The sequence below is a fragment of the Mytilus californianus genome, unplaced genomic scaffold, assembly GCF_021869535.1.
Source record: "Mytilus californianus isolate M0D057914Y unplaced genomic scaffold, xbMytCali1.0.p SCAF_2, whole genome shotgun sequence".
Classification (NCBI taxonomy): Eukaryota; Metazoa; Mollusca; class Bivalvia; order Mytilida; family Mytilidae; genus Mytilus; species Mytilus californianus.
Genome location: NW_026262668.1, coordinates 67573010 through 67587276, shown reverse-complemented (window position 1 = coordinate 67587276; position 14267 = coordinate 67573010).

The window sequence follows — 14267 nt, the reverse complement described above, 5'->3', positions numbered from 1 at the left end:
GAAGCTTGATGTAAAACTGGTTTAAAATGTTGCTATGCGAATAAATTCCTGGAGTACCAACTTCAATTTATTTTTCTACTAGCTGTATACTTTTCTGGAACATGCTAATTATCCGAATATATATACAGCTAGATCAGAAAAGGTAGGGAAAAAATTCCAAAGAAATCGATTGATATACAGCAAAGATTGGCACTTTTGAAATTAAGTTAATAAGCAAATTCAAACGGACCTTATCTCGATGTAAACATTGAATGTAAATCGATCGAGAAGACCGCAAATACATGTACAAAAATCGAGACGACCTTTTCTTAAAATTGTATAAAAAAATAATTATCTTTAATTTCTTAACCTGCACAGACAGACTTTTAAATTTTTATATTCACAAAAAGACAAAATTTCTCCACTGAATGTACATGTGACTAGAGCAGACCGGTGTGCTCGATAACTTCGGTGTGAAAAAATAAGTATACTTTGGGAACTTGTAACATGCTATGGACTTTTTGGAACACTCCGAAAATTGGTGACCCAAAAGATCTTTAGATTTTGTATGTTCATGATTTTTTCCAATTTTTTTTATCAATATGCAGCAAAGATTGGCAGTTTTTAAATCTCAGTTTCATAAGCTTCTAATGCAATTATCTCGATAAATATTGAAAATAAAACATCGTGTATTTGCATGAATATATCGTATAACACAGTTTAACAATTAATTTATTTAAAATGAACAATTATTATTTGGAAATAACTTTTGGTCAGTATTGTCACCGGCTTTGTTTTATTATTGACTTTCTCGACTCTATCATAAGAAGAGTGAATTTTCTTTTGTTTTCGTTAACTGGATATCCCACTGTATAAACAAAGCTATTTAACGGGCGAAATTTATCTTCATAGCTTCTTTGAGCAAACAATTTACATTTTGTCATTGTTTGTCATTCAGAAACACTGAACCAAATCATGACCAACTGGACAAAACTATGACAAAATCACTGTACTAAACGCACCTCGATATGATGACGACGTTACTATCCGTTAGCCACGTTATTACTGGCGATTTGAACACTCCTTGTTGACCCACAGATAAGCAACAAACAACATCGTTTTTGTATGTACATCACATTTCTTTAATTCGGACGCATGAAATTTATAAAGTGTTGTTTTTATACTTTTTTTGCTTGATAAAAGATTTAGGTATTCACAATTCACTCGGAAACTCAACTTATAATCCAACGGCATTTACAAATCCTGGGTAGTCATAGGTCTGTTCTATGCTCCTTTGACATATCAACCAAAGATGAAGAAGTGAATTTTCCTTCATTGTAACGGATACCCAAATAACATAAGAGTCCTTACAAAAGTAAAATAACAAAAATACCGAACTATAATGAAAATTCAAAATGGAAAGGCCCTTTATCAAATGGCAAAATCAAAAGCTCAAACACATTAAACGAATGGAAAACAACTGTCATACTCCTGACTTGGTACAGGCATTTCCTTATGTAGAAAATGGTTGAATAACCCTGGTTTTAAAGCTAGCTAAACCTCTCACTTCAATGACAGTCCAGTCGTATATAATTCCTTTATATTAAAAACAATGTGTGAGCAAAACAAACAGACATAACAGGTAAAGATTTCTCTAAATTCCATTTAATGGGTAAATTTAATAACACTCAATGATACCTTAATGGTGTAATTTTTATAAATGAATAATTTTATTATTATACTGCTAAAATTTACCACAGGGAATTTCCATTACATAAATCTACTATTAACAGCAATAATTGTCCTTTTCCTAGATTTAGATATTTCATTTTCAAACGTGAAAATCCAAACAAAAATTGACGTCAAAGGAGACGATTTTTCGTTTTCTATTGTTAATTTTACTTTTTTTTTTTTACCGTGGTGACCTTTGGCCCCTCTACTGTGTATAAATTTCCCAACTCGATCGCCAAGTCCTTGTCTGTAGTGACGTTTAAGATTTGAAAGAACGAAATCTATACATCACTGTTAAAGTATTAAAGTTATGTGAAACGGGGTTCTGGTTACTATAACGTTAAAGAAATTGTTGAACCAATGCATGCATGAATACTACACTAAGTCCTCTGTGCAAGTTTGTTTTTAACATTTTTACGAATCCATATATAACGTATAGTCAACAAAAACATAATCATTGTTTGATTGTTGATCGAAAACTTTGGCTGCTAATTAACTTTCGTTTTTGTTTAGGTGCCGAAGTTTGCCGATCGTTACCTATGTATAAACAATAAACACAGAATCATAGAAATAGCGAAAAATAAGTGAGATGATAAAGCGATGAGCGTTTGTTTTTTGTTTATATTTTGCCTACATTCCCATTTGTTAATTAAACTTTGTCATAACAGTTGTTAAATTGTTTAGTGTATTAACTGTTTTCTCTCAAAATCGTTTTGTTTAATACTATCTTCTTTCAGCGTTTGTTTACCTTTTCTTTCATCACGATTTTTTCCTCACACTTGCGCTGTGCGGTTGTCGACGTGTCATTGTTAATGTCATTTCATACGGAAAATCAGTCGGTCAATTTTTGTACGGGAATACAATAATTCAATAGCAGTACATTTCTGTAGATGGTTAAAATAGACGATTTTCTTTTAAAAGAAATTTTATGCACACGTGTTTCATAGTAACACTAAGCAATTAAAGTATACAAAACATATTCACCTTTTTAAATTAGAAGAAGTATCAAATGACTTTTAGTCAGGAATTTCGTTAAATTACGTAAACCTTTTATTAAATTCTTTCTCAAATACGAGGATTTTGTTTTGAGGTATGGCTTTGCTTGAAGAATTCTTCTAAAAACGGTATATCACTTCCTAATGTTTAAGGTTATGTTTTTGATGATGTAAGTATATTTAAACACGATCCATGTAACTTTATTGATCCTTTTAATATCATTTTTGTAACTCCGTAGAAAGATGCTTGAATATAGTTCTGCCCTACATCCTGTCAAATTAAAGCACTTTTGTTATGGCATTTACAAGGTCGCGCTTTACGCAGACTGTTTATGACGTCTTTACAGTTAATCCATTGGATGCGTACTTATTTAAACTTTAGTCTGAGGGAACATGATTTATTTAGAATTTGTTATTGCCTTTTAACTAACTTTCAGTAGCTGCGAGTATTCTTATATCGGTACTATGTGTCTTTTGTCTTCATTTTAGTTGGTTTATTTCTGCGTACACACGTAAACCAATTTTGATCTGAAATAGTCATTTTGATCATAAAATCATCTGACAAGTCTGAACAGTAATTATTTCAATCATGTTCAGTAATGCATTCAATTTCCTAACTCATCCACTGCGGTTAATTCGGTACTGTTCAGACAAATCGCTTGCAGTCAATTAAGTACTGTTCTGTAACTTTTCAGACAGTTCAGTATGTACTTGTATTCATACAGCTAAATAATATCTACTAAACCGTCTGAACATAAAACACTATTCGGGACAAGTTTGCCATTCCGCTGCATGCAAGTGTTGACATCTTATTTTTTGCCGGAACGGAAAAATAAAGTTATGGAATAACATGGTATTGGTTACCAGATATTTGTCTTAAAAGGTTTTGGTTAAGCACCACTGTAGGAGGAGATATGTCCCCCCTTTTTTTTACAAATTTCCTCTCAGTAAAAAATTATTTCCTCAAGGGAAATCAAATTTCCACTGAGGAAATAAAATTGAGAATGGAAATGGGGAATGTGTCAAAGAGACAACAACCCGACCATAGAGCAGACAACAGCCGAAGGCCACCAATGGGTCTTCAATGCAGCGAGAAACTCCCGCACCCGGAGGCGTCCTTCAGCTGGCCCCTAAACAAATATGACATTTGCTCAAGGGAAATCAAATTAACATGAAGGAAAAGTACTTTCCCTGGGGGAGAATTTTGGTTTTCTCAAAATTACCTTCCAGAAAATCTGGTACATTAAAAATCCCCTTGAGCAAATTTCAAACAAACTATTTCCTCAATGGAAATATCTTGTACATCATATTTCCTTTAAGGTAATTTCACAGTCACGAAATATAATTTCCTTTAAGGAAATTAGCAGAAATGAATTTTCCTTTTAAGGAAATTAACAGAAATTGATTTTCCTTCAAGGAAATTTACAAGCTAAATTTCTTTCAAGGAAATTGGCAGAAACAAAGGAAATTTGACTTTGAATAGATCTTCTGGGAAAATAAATATGTGTACAATTTTTACATGAAAGTAATTTTACAAACTTTTTTTCCTTCTGAATAATATACATTATTGTGATAACATTAGAATTACAATATGTCTAAATTTCTACATATAGATAAACAGACTTGTCAAAACAATTTTGATTGCTCTTATTAATATAATCAACTACAATTGATGTAGCACATCTATATAAAATTCAATTGAAAACAATTGGAAAATTGTCCGTTCAAGAAAATTTTGATCCATGTTCTAACCGATAATTGTATGCCAATGAGACTTTTCTTTTTTATAATTGAATTGATGTTTCCATTGGAACATTAATAAAACTCATTCACTTTGGTTCGTTCTATTTTCTTAAGGCTGCCATCTGTAACTAGAAAAATAAAATTCTGTTAATTTTTAATGGAAGCTCAAATGTTTTTCTCACAATAACCAATGTAGGAATAAAGAATACTTCAAAAATAAGTTTGTTATAATTAAGATTAACAATACTTGTTATTTTCACAAATACCGTTTCAAACTGATAAGTGACAACAGTCTGTTTTGTTAAACTGCTACTAAATCAGGACAAATTTTCAAGTGTTCTTTCGTTTCAGTGCCCTTCGGAATAAATACAGCTGTGCAAGTGATACATATTTGTAAAATCAGGACCTGAATGTTCTTCAGTTACTCCATTGAAACTTAGGACTGCACTGTTCGTTTCTTCTGGTTTGCAACCTAAACATATGAAAATAACATATAATGCTAGATTAACATGGTAAGCATTTGGTAAGCAATTTGAACTGTCAGATGATATAAAAAGTATATGAATATGAGTTAATATCACTAGTCAACTACAATAAAATCAGAAAAACAATAATGCCTGAATTTGTACAAATAGTGACTTCTAAGCAGCCAATTGTCTATGATTCCATAGCAAATACCTATAATAATAACTTTATTCGTAAGTAATACAGTTCATAGAATGTATACATTTAACAAATTTTCACAGCACAATAGCATCAGTTTCCAGGCAATATGTAATGCACAATCAATAAGAAATCACAACGGCAGAGAATATATACAATACAGTCAACATTTACGGATCTTTTCAGCAAGTTATAAATATTTTCCTAATTCTATTCAATTCGTTTACATTATGGACAGACAATAGTTGAACACGTTTGAAACTGGATGGTCTTCTCCAATAATGATATAACTATATATTCATTTCGGCTTAAACAAGTTTTACTGTGACCTATTGCTCACTTACGATACCCCCACTTTTGGTGAGCAAGAATTTAAGTTGATGCGTGATGGATGTAAACACTGATTTGATACATGTACTGCATGTATAGCATGCTCATATGACAGTTGATTTCAAATTTCAGAAAGCCTTTATTTGTAGTTTCTGAGAAAAGTGTGACAAAAATTTCAAATTTCATACATGGCCTTCATGTATAAAAATATATAATTTAATATATTAGACTGAATATATAATAATTGACTGCAAGCAAATTGTCTGAACAGTACTGATTTAACCGCAGTGAATAGAACTGAAAATTGACTGAAAGACTGAAAATGACTGAACAAACAATATATTGTTCAGTCTTTTACTCGCGTTGTTTTGGATTTCATAGGCAAGTTGTTCAGATCAAAATTACTGTTTCAGATCAAAATTCGTTTACTAGATTCGGCGATGATCTGATGAGTCAAGCCATTTCTTTTTTTACAGGTTGTTTTGCTGGTTCACCATGGTTTCAGTTATTGGGAGGGTTGAGGGTTCTCAAACATGATCAATCCCGCCACAAGTTTTGTATGTAGTCATAAGTTGGGAGCCTATAATGCTGTGGTTGTCGTTAGTTGCTGTCTGTTATATCTGTTTTTCCTTTTTTGTTTTGTCTTTAATCAGACTGTTGGACTTTTGTGTTTGAATCGTTTCACTTTTTGTCATGTCGGGTCCTTTCATAGCTGACTATATATAGTATGGGTTTTGTTCATTGTCGAAGGTCGTACGTTGACCTATTAATGTTTAAATTCGCGTTGTTTTGGATTCTATTGGTTAGTTATTTCATTGGCAAACTCACCACCTCTCCTCATATTAAATCATGTGCGAAATATCAGTGTCAGCGATCTTTATTTGCCTATTCCATCTAACCTGTCATGAATAAATGGCGATGTTTATTGTTTGTTTGAAATGCATATTGCAATATTTTCGGTAATTTTTTTCATGTTAAAAAAAATCGCAATTATATGAGAAAAATATTGCATTAATAAGTTTTTCATAACAAAAATGTATCGCTATTCTTTTATAAAATTTCGCACTCATATAAGAAAATATAGCATGCCCATTCTATTGCATGTGATTATGGCTTAAAATGCAATTGAACACATTGAAAGTGCATTTCACTGTCTTTGATTCATGATTTTCTTAGTATTTGTATACTTGAAAATTACAGATCGTACAAATAGGTTTCACTCTATCCAATTTGCCTATGTTCTCCTATAAATACAAAATACTTTTATTTTATGTACACAGTGCATGGGAAGTTATACAGAGTTTCCCTTGTTAAATACGTCCCTGTTTTAAAAAGGAAAAACAATTATTTACCAAAAAACTTCATTTTTCTGAAAATTTAATAATCGTCTACGATTTTCCCACAATGCATCTCTTTGACAAAAGAATATGAAATGGTTTTCTCGATTCGCACTTTCCATAGACTGATTATGTCAATTTGTGGTTTTCAGACATACCACTGGATTATTTTCCTAGTTGTTGATTCTCTCATTGTTAATTTTAGTGGTCGCTAGAATTAGTCGCTAGCTTGAATGGTTGCTGAAAAATGTAGGTAGCTTGAGTCTGCTCAAAATCTAAGCATAGAGGAAACACATCTGTAATTTAAGTTAGATTTGTGGATTATATATTTTGAATACAAACACAAAACTCAGATACATGATCCTGATTTGCGTACACAACAAATCAATTTCCTTGAACATAATTCATTTTGTTCAATCTTTCTTTGAAAACCACAATGTTTATATTGGGTTATCTCGCTTTTTATACTTTGAATTTACCACATATGGTCATAGTTTATTCTTTTTAAATATGTCATATCACAACGACAAAAAATAGTGATAGAGTCTGGTATATCAATATTTCGGAAATGATAATAATACCAATAATTAAGTAAACCAAGATACCTTGCATATTTCAGGTTTTGTAGGCTTTGCATACAAGGAGGGACAAGAATTTCCATTTACCTAACGTTTTCTCTTTCTTTTTTTAATTTTTCACGCTTTGTTTATCGTTAAAAGATTACGATATATATGTCTTTACTGAACCGGTTTTCTTTTTCTTCTCATTTGTTTTGATTAAAATTTGTGCGAGTCTGTCTCTGTCAAGGAAGACATGTGTCGCCTGTCGTCTTGCTAGTTTGATTGAATTCTGTCTCAATGAGTTAAACGTAGTGCGACACGGACGGCGAAAACACACTATGACATAAACTCTATGTGTCGCTTCTGCTTCGCTATTAGTCGACATAAAAAGTATAGCTTACTATGCGGTAAGGGTTTTGTTCATTATTAAAGGCCATACGGTGACCTATAGTTGTTAACCTCTACGTCATTTGGTCACTGGTTGAGAGTTGTCTCATTGGCAATCATACCACATCTTCCATTTTTTTTTAAATGTAGAAATTATTGGAAAAAAAACGCAAAAAAGAGCAAAGTATTACGCACTTAAAAATCTGTGGAACGAAAATTACCTTTAAATGTTTCTTGAGTCAGCGGTACGCCTAACAAAAGCCTTTCCTTGAAAAAGATTATACGTACACACCAATCACACAAATACGGTATAATTATCATTTGACCCGTTGACCCTAAGTAATCAATCAATGATTGATAGGACATTACATCCAGGTGACCGATTAGTGTTTTTGTCAAAGTATAATATCTTAGTTATATATTACTTGTGTTGACAAGTTTGAGATAAGATTTGTAAACCTGGTATACTAGTTTCTTATTTAATTTTCATTTTCATGTGCTATGGAGGGCTCATGAAACAAGTGCAATCGTAAAAAAAATACGTACCAAGGTAAGATTTAGGGAAAAAAACACTCATTTATGCTTAGTTATGAATTTATTTATTTGATTCTGTGGTACATTTTCATATGAGTTAAAGATGTGGATATAACGTAAAACTACTTACAGTGCATTTTCTAATCAAATGATTGTTAAGATATCAGTATCTACTGTACTGTAGGGAAAAAAAAGTATTTGCGTGTATAATTCTTAATATTTGATAATTGCAAGAAAATATTGTTATGAATGTGTTTTATATTTTCACAAAATGATTTAAAAAAATGAAAAATAGTATTTGTCATATTTAATAGCTTTATCGTTTTCCAACATGTTTTATGAACTCAAATTAATTTTTAAAATTGCATATAAAGTAAATTCATTTTGGAATGGTTTAGAGAACAATTGTAAGTGTCATAAATTACATATATTTCCGTGTGATTATTGACAAAACAATAATAACATGGACTCAAACAGATTTTATTGTCATATGAATTCATGTCATTATGAAATCTAAAGGTTCTGATTGATGACATACTAAGACCACTGACTATTAAAACATCTTTATGAGTAGAAACTAACGATATAGCCTGGGATTTTAGTGTCCATATCTTATATGTATATGAATAACAATCTGAAATATTCAACACGTTGTATTTTGGGCAGAACTGAAAATTGGTGATTTTATTATTATGGTACTCATTTAAACAGAGAGAGCGAGTATTGTTCAGTGAAATCATAGTCTTAACAACCCAGATCAAATGAAGAAAAAACTTTAATATATAAATAACACATATCTGAGAGGGTGATAGAGCATGCAGATTGTTACCGCGAGAAAACATTGTCAACTGAGGCGTAGCCAAGGTTGACAATGTCTTTTCGAGGGGTAACAATCTGCTCTATCACCCTCTCAGATATGTGTTATCTAATTTATTATACTGAATATTCTGTTATTAATGTCTATTAAATTTAAAATTCAAAGTAATAAACTATGACGTCTTGTGCATAACAACCATCCGTATTTAATAAAGCGCACACTTGATCAAGTGTCTCCGTGAAGGGTAATGGAGTATTTACCATAGAATAGTATATAAATAACACATAGCTGGGAGGGTGATAGAGTAGATTGTTACCCCGAGAAAACATTGTCAACAGAGGCGAAGCCGAGGTTGACAATACTTTTTTCGAGGGGTGCCAATCTACTCTATCACCCTCTCAGCTATGTGTTATCTAATTTATTATACTGAATGTTCTATCATTATTGTCCTTTACTGCTAAATTTGAACTTGGAAGTACTTAACTTTGATGTCACGTACATAACAACGTAACAGTTATTAGAAAAACAACAGAAGTGAATTAAGACAATGTTTTTTTTTCAGTCTATGGAAAAGTTCTTCTGAGGCCAATACAGAGACCTTGAGCATTGTCTTTAATTTATTGATGTAAATTCAATTCATTAACTTTTTAATTATCGATTTTTTATTGGTCTGCACGAGAGGGTGACATTAAAAAAATTGTCTCCCGCTGAGCCATGGGATAGAGTAAATGATCTCCCTTTGTATTATCCAATCAAAATCTAGCATTTTGACGTGAAGTATAATAAAGTAAATTGTCTCCCTCGTATCAACCAATCATAATCTGGAATTTTGACATGAAGTATAATAATACTAAATATCGTTTATCTGTTTGCCTTTTCTTTCTTCAATGGATTGTATTTATGCTACAGATGAAACATTGACTATTTTTCCATGGGTTGCTTTATTCCAGGATTTATTTTTTTAAGTTCGTTGTGTTAAGCTACAACGTTTCATTATCAAATATGTTAAGATGTAAAAAAAACTTGTGTAGTATAACTAATATACAATGTACATGGTGTGCAAAATTCACTTATAATATGATATATGTTATGACTAAAATTTACGAGATATTTGTTATAGTGTTTGAATTCAGTCATACAACTTCACAAGACCAAAAATTTTCCATTGAAACCAATGTATTGTTTTAGGCTTAATATGAATGTGGACAACACGATATATATATATGTTGTGAACAAGTTATCATTTTGTACAAATTATAATTTGTACAAAACAATTATAATTTGTATTTTGACTTTGTACAAATTGTAATTTGTAAATTGTCATGGTGCCCCAATTACGATTTGTTCAAAGTCAAAATACAAATCATAATTTATACAATTTTTTTTTTGTACAAATTATTATTTGTACAAAATGATAACTTGTACACAACATTTATATAGTTATGATCATTATGAAGAAATTCTTATATTTCTGTCTGGAACACTTTCCCCAGTTAGAATCACATCGGTAGTATTGGTAAAATACAGAAATGATGAAATGAGTTGGCTACGTGAACAGTGTCTATCATTTCCTTTTTATGTAGAAACTCGTCAAATTAAAACATCAGGCTTTATATGATTTTAAAAGTACGCCAGACGAGCGATTCGTATACATAACCTTGACTCAACAATGGCTCTCTAATCAAAACAGAAGGAACGCCAAATAAATTATGCAATCGAAGAGCATAAACACTCCCAAATCCCCTCCTAAAAAAAATATGTGCCAAATCAGTTAACTTAAATTTCAATTTAATATAAAACATTAGTCTTTAGAACTGAAGTGTTCGCCATTATATTTTGTGACCCGTATTAATGTACAGAAATTGACCGTATCAATGCTATTCAATTTATGTAGAATGTTTTATTCGTTGAATATTCTATATTATAAGAAAAGCTTCCGACATATTCAATGTACTTTATAATGGCAATTGATTCCGAAATCCGGTAGTCTTAACGTAAATAGATAACATAATTCACTTTCATAACGAGCATTAGAAAGTAAATATTCTTGTTTTGTTATGGAATGGCTGAATATTTTTGTTGTTTAGGAACACTCGGTCGTTTGTTTGTTGAGTTTATATCGTCTTTCTGTCAATTGAAGAAATTGTGAAATAAATTTGTCAACTGAACGACCTTAATTTATAAGTAACTAAGAATAGTTTTAAGATAAATATATATCATGTTGTTCTAGAGATTTGTGAAAACAATAATGATGATTACATCATGGCAATATCCACGATGTCAAACATTTTGCTGGCAATATATCCATACACTAAACACACAAGTATATATATTGTATTAAATCATTCTAAATTCATCTTAAAACACATAGGGAGACATCATAAATCTTATATCCTTTGTGAACAATTGAAAATATAACTTACAAGAATCACTTTAAGAATCGATGTTTCACTCAAATCTAAGCGACTGTTCATACCATGCCCTCTTATACTATGTAGGACTACTATAAATAAAATAAATAAACGCTTGATTCTGATAAGTTGTAGTAAAAAAGTTTGATATAAAAAGGGAAGCTATTTTGGAAAAAATCTAAACTGATTTAAAGCTCACCCGACCCAGGAGCCAAGTGAGCTATTCTCATCATTTGGCGTCACTATTCCGTCGTCCGTTAACTTTTACAAACATCTTCTTGTCTGAAACCCCTTGACTAAATTTAATCAAACTTGGCCTCAATCATCATTGAGGTATCTAGTGTAAAAAAGTGTCCGATGACCCAGCCTGCCAACCAAGATGGCCGACATGGCTAAAAATAGAACAAAGGGGTAAAATGTAAGTTTTGTCTATTTTTTGAAAACCGTTATAAATAGAGAAAATCTGACAGGACAGAAATGTTCTGAATGTTGAGCTCTACCAATTGTACATTACGTAAAAATTGTCAGGTGACTTCTTATAGGAGTTAAATTACAAAGTTTACCTTTTTTCATTTTTGCCTATTATCTTGAAAACTAAAATAGACAGAGAAAAACTTTAAGTTGCAAAAATGATCAAAAAGACAAGATCTACAAATAAGTATAAACATGATTGAAATCATCAGTGGACTCCTTATGTAGTTATTGCCCTTTGATGATGATGTTTACCAATATCTTTTAAATAAGAATAGATAGATAGAAAGAAACTTGAATAAGAAAGAAAAAATGATCAGCAAGACAAGATCTACAATTAAGGCAATATCGAGGAAATTGTCCGACTACTCCTTATTGTAGTTATTGCCCTTAAATGACGATTTCTTTGTATGATGTATTACCTTTAAATGACAAGTTTTACACATTTTCTTGCATTTTGGATATTTTCTTGAAATCTATTAAAGGTAGAAAAAAACTGCAAAAACGGCCTGCTAGATAAGATCTTCAAATAAGCCAACACTACCGGTTGTATTAAAGGTGAAAAAAAAATATCAGAATGGCATGTTAGCGACGCAGGTCCTTGTGAGTCTTGCTAGTTTTGTGGATAAATAACAGCAATTCTGCATTAGTACACGTGTGTACTATCATGTGATCAATCCATGATACTTAGTAAAGCATCTAGTATGAATGTCTTTACTGTAATCAGTGAAACCGTAAGCTGCTATTTTTTCAAATTTTCTATTTATTATTTTTACCTATACCTACGACTTTGGTCAGTTTGACCTACTCAACCTAAAACTAATCGACCGTTGTAATCTAACTTTTAATCGTTTATAAGGTCTTTAGTTTATAAAGCATGTTAAAGGATTGTTCCGCTATCAATAACATAATAGTTTTGTTATGAAACACTATACCTTAATAGTACAACAATTTAAGCTGTAATAGACGAGAATTCTAATGACATTTAACATTTATACAATACGTTATTTATGTAATGTACAATGAAGAATCATCTGCTGTGTCTTTATAGAGTCAAATAAATACTAAATTAATTTTGTAATTTTTCTTCCTCCTGTCTGTATTGGGATAAAATTACAAGTATAAGTAATGTCCATGTTGTTGGCTTTTTTTTGGTTTTTTTTGCATTGGCAAAGTCAATTTACAAAATTATTTCAATCTTAAAAGTATCACATTCTGACAAAACTTATTATTTCCTGTTATACCTGTACTATTAAACAGTAAATCAAATTATCAATGCTTACAGACCTCGTAAAATGGCAATTTTTATAGATTTTTTAAAATAGTTTAAGTATTATCTCAAAAAAGAATCGGTAGGACATTGCAAAGGTACTATCGTAAATGTGTCCCAAAAAAATGAATTTCCTCGTGTATAAAAAATAGCTTATGCAAAGTGTGAGATTTGTTTGGCAATACTTAGTTCCATTCTTTGTCGGAATGCATAAAATGTGGGAAATTGAAGAGTTTTGCAATGTCTTTCAAATGCGTTTTTTTTCGGGTGTCCTTTGGTTTTTTTCAACAAAAAGAACATAAAAGATTTGCACTATTCTTTAAGAATTACTCTGGAAACAATATATAAGTAATAAGTCCTACTTTTTTTATATCTGTTGTTTTTTTCTGTTCCTGAGGGTGTCCTAATAAGTATAGTAGCCAGCCCTTTAGTATGACAAAGTATACTTTGTCAATATATAAATACCCAGTTCCTAAATAACGTAGTTATATGAAAACTAAGATTTCAATCCATCCGACAAAGCTAAGTTGCCTGTAGATGGTTTGGGCTGCTTGTTTGTTTGTTTGTTTTTTCTTTTTAATTGGTTTATGATCGAAAATATTTCATTGTTTGCGGTTTCAATCCGTTGGATTTGAGTTTACCCGATGAAGGTTAATCCAGAAACATGTGACGTGCGTACGGAACTCCGTATCTTAAGTTTTTTCATAAAGGCTTTATTCAGAAGGTAATTGCATGAATATCCCTGAAAATTTAGCCAAATTGGAATATAAAATCGAACAAACTTATAACTGCAGTTATATATGATATTTTCTTAAAGAGGCAATGTATGTTTCGGTAACATTTTGGGGGCAGAATTTTTTTTATTGTATAACAAACAATCAATCAAATATAAAACAATGTTGTGAACAAAGTTATTACTTGTCAACAACATCATGAAATGGCATAGATTTTTCAATAACATCAATAATCAATATTTATATATATAGTCATAGTAACAATTTGTATTTCCATTTTAAACACCCACAACAGTTTTCCATCA